This window comes from Bos grunniens, chromosome X (assembly GCF_055505025.1).
Source record: "Bos grunniens cultivar Pamir isolate PY7600 chromosome X, Bosgru_T2T1.0, whole genome shotgun sequence".
NCBI lineage: Eukaryota > Metazoa > Chordata > Mammalia > Artiodactyla > Bovidae > Bos > Bos grunniens.
The window spans coordinates 58,526,938-58,531,029 of record NC_141194.1 but is presented as its reverse complement, the minus strand read 5'-3'; the positions used below and the strand labels follow the sequence as shown (position 1 = coordinate 58,531,029).

At 45.5% G+C, this 4,092-nt stretch overlaps 1 pseudogene; it reads left to right on the top strand.

Moving 5' to 3' along the window:
- The first annotated feature begins 682 nt into the window (after window positions 1-682).
- LOC147340537 (Y-box-binding protein 3-like) lies at window positions 683-1,783 on the top strand (annotated as a pseudogene).
- Window positions 1,784-4,092: the final 2,309 nt, after the last annotated feature.

Below are 4,092 nucleotides of genomic sequence, written 5' to 3'. Positions count from 1 at the left end.
GGCCTGACAGCCTTCCTTTGTCTTTATGAAGGAAAACAAAAACAAAACAAACAAAAACAGCAGTAGGTTTCTTTGAGTGGGTCTTAAAATCATGTGGTTGTCATCTTGCCTCAAGTTACACAAAATGCATAACCCACAGAGAAGGCACACCAGGAGTGGGTAGAGGACCACGGATTTGTGAGAGAATATTGTGAGAGAATTGGCGAGAGAATACTGAAGTGCTCTTAAAAGTCTGGGAATCTCGCCAACCAAGGAAGAGTGGTGGAAAGTGGGTTCTCTCTTCACATTCACTCAAGCAAGCAAGAGGGCTTTTAAGACCCCTCCCTAGAGCTTCAAGTGTGCCTCCTCTCCACCATGAACCAGGAGGTATCCTGATGTGGCAGGAGTCCGAGGCAGAGTGCATATGCACCCCCCCCTAGCTCAAGCCCCATCTAGGACCAACCCCCACCTTTTGAGACGTCACCATCTCTCTGGCAGTCATTGTTTGGTCCATGTCCCTTTGTACCAGGAGATGCTATAGGCCTCTCCAAGAGTCTTAGACTAAAGCCAGAGAGCCCTTGGCCCTAACCCACAAACCTCCCAGAGACAGACTCCTGCCTCCAGGCTGAACCCCCTCCCCCATTTCCAACCTCAGAAGGACAAATTTTCCTCTGATTCTCTGAGAGAGGGCAAAGACTGCCTCATGAGTGCAGCAGGAGAGGCCACCCCCACAGAGGTGGCCGCTTCTGTCTCCCCTCAAGCTGTGCAGAAACACCTGGCATCCTTAGGAGATGGAGATGTACCCCTAGCCCTAGATGCCGGCAACCTCAGTGGCAATGTGATCCCCAAGGCCACCACAGCAGGCACCAATGGAAAGGTGCCCAAGGTCATCATTAAGAGGGTGGGAGGTTCCCTCAAGTGGTTTAACATGAAGAATGGTTACAACTTCATCACCAGGCACAATATCCAGGAAGCTGTGTTTGTTCCTCAGATAGCCATCATGCGGTCCAATCCCCGGCAAGTACCAATGCATGGAGTTGACATGGTGCAGAGCTAGTGGGCCACTGAGGCCACTAACATGACTGGGCCAGCAGGCTAGCCTCAGTGAAGGGAAGCCACTATGGTGCCAACTGCCCTGGCTTACACCGGGGCTTCTACATCCACCACCGTGTGCCTCCACCACTCATTCTCAAGGGCACTGAAAACAACTTTGGTGAATGCAAGGGCAGTGGTAAAGGCTTCACCATGGACTGGGACCTCAGAGTCCATCTGCCTGGCCACCCCCAAGACCAATGACTGAGGTGCTTCCTTGCCCTTCCACAGTGCCTCAGCTGTGACCCATCTTCCATCCATCCTGGCTACCACAAGCGGACTCCGGTCTTATCACCTGCTTGGGTCCACCCCCTTCACAAGCCCAGAGGGCCATTCTTGGTGAGTTTAGGCCACAGCTACCTGCTGAGTCACCCTAGGGGCTAAGACACCACTCCTGGTACAAGCTGCTCACCAGGCATCTCTGAGGAGCCAGAGGCAGAACACAGAGGGAACAGGCATGACGCCAGCAGCTATCTGAAACAGAGGCCACCTCCATGCTATGGATTCCACCACTGGAATAACCCTCACCGCTCCCCACCCCCCATTGCAAACACCTGGCACCCAGGGCCAGGATTCCAAGGGAGGCTAGGGCAAAATCCAGAAGTGCCCCACTGGAACACCTGCTTCTGTTGCTGTGGCCAAGAAGAATGACACCCCTGAGGAGGAGAACCCCTTGGTCATGGATGCACCCTCTGCCTCTTGGGCTGCGTAACAGCTGGGATTTCCTCCCAGGGACTCCCTGGCCTGAACTCCAGGTGATATCCCCTTGGGTAGATGATGACCTTTGTTGCAGCTCAGTCCAAACATCCACATTGACTGTTAGACTGGGGCCCTGAAAAAAAAAATGCATGCCCAAGATGTGAGGATAAATTACAAAAACTATTTACTTAAAATTCCCTCATAGCATCTGCCCTGGTGGTTTCTGTACACACACACTTGCACACAAACAGACTCCCTCACACACATCTTTGACTTTGTTCTTTTTAAAGATCTGAGCAGGACCACAGCTATTATTCTGTGTAACCAGGTGAATTAGGTGAAGTAATTAAAAAATCATTTTTTATTTTTTAATACAAAAATTAAGGTTATCTCATACTGAAGATGATCTGACATTACTGTTGTGATATTACTCACCTGAGTGGTCATTTCTCAAGAAAATATTTCATGTTGCTTTCATCTGTTATTACTGTTATTTGAAAATTTTTAAGGCCTACTAGCCCATAATTCTATTGAGGCAGTCCTTTCAAATCATATTTTAGAATGAATTTTAGCAAAGATCATACATATTGATCTCTTTACAAGTCATGAATTTATGACTAATTCTGGTCTTACAGGTTTAACATCTCAATATTCTAAAGGGTAAGAACACATGAAAATACCCCAATCTCTTTTATTTTCATCCTCTCCCCTTGCCCTGGAATTGGAGCAATAAATTGGTAGGGTGGGCCCAGCTACCCACACTTATTGATTAGGTAGTAATGGCAACCCACTCCAGTATTCTCACCTGGAAAATCCCATGGACAGAGGAATCTGGTAGTCTGTAGTCCATGGAATTGCAAAGAGTTGGACACGACTGAGTGACTTCACTTCACTTCATTTCACTATGAGGCAAAAAGAAGAAAAACTGAGCAAAACATCATGGCATGTAAAAAAATGTGGCTCTCTGCAAGAAGAATTTGCCTCTTTTGTATTTTTTAAAAAATGAACTCAATCTTATACCATTTAAGTATATAAAAGAAAATGGCATGAGAAGCTGGGGTGGTGGAAAATGGGAAGATGCTCATCAAAAGGTACAAACTTTCAGCTGTAAGATGAGTAAGTTCTGAGGACCTAGTGTACACATGGAGTGTATAGTTAACAGTTCTGTATTGTATACTTGAAAGTTGCTGTGAGAGTGTAGCATTAATGTTCTCACCATGAAAACAAAAACAAAATGCTAATTATGTGAGGTGAACGAAGTGCTAATTAACCTTATTGCAGGAAACATTTTACAATGTATACTTGTATAAAAATTATCACATTGTACATCTTAAACTTACACTGCTGCTGCTGCTGCTGCTGCGTCGCTTCAGTCGTGTCCGACTTTGTGCTACCCCATAGATGGCAACCCACCAGGCTCCTCCATCCCTGGGATTTTCCAGGCAAGAACACTGGAGTGGGTTGCCATTTCCTTCTACAATGCATGAAAGTGAAAAGTGAAAGTGAAGTCGCTCAGTCGTGTCCAACTCCTAGCGACCCCATGGACTGCAGCCTACCAGGCTCCTCCATCCATGGGATTTTCCAGGCAAGAGTACTGGAGTGGGGTGCCATTGCCTTCTCCGAAACTTACACTATATCTCAATAAATCTGAGAGAAAACACTGAAGGAAAAAAGTGACCATAAGAGTAGGTATAATTTTTGTTGTGCATACCTCTGGAGCTGGAGAGAATCATCTAGTCCACAGTCCATGGGCTCTAGGTTGCATGGGCTCAGTAGCTGTAGTTCCCTAGAACTTCAATTCAATAGTTGTGTTGCATGGGTTTAGTTGCTCTGTAGCATGTGGAATCTTCCAGAAGCAGGGATGGAATCTATGTCTTCTGCCTTTACAGGGAGATTCTTTTCCACTGAGCTACGAGGGAAATTCTGGAGTTACTTTCTTAATTTCTCTTTCATATTTTTCATTGTTAATGTAAAATGGGATTGATATTCCATATTGATTTTGTATTCTGCAACTTACTGAACTGATAGGTTAGTTGATATATTTTTGACCTAGTCTTCAGGGTTTTCTATACAGATTGTCATGTCATCTACAAACAGTGGCAATTTTGCTTCTTCCTTTCCAATTTCTTTCTTTCTTTTGCCTAATTACTCTGGCTGATACTTTTGATACTACATTGAGTAAAAGTGGTGAGGAGGGCACCCTTTTCTTGTTCTGATCTTAGAGGAAAAGCCTTTCGATTTGCATCACTGAATATGGTGTTGGATGTGTAGTTGTCATGTGTGGCCCTTCTCATGTCTAGGCTCATTCCTTGTATATTTAAT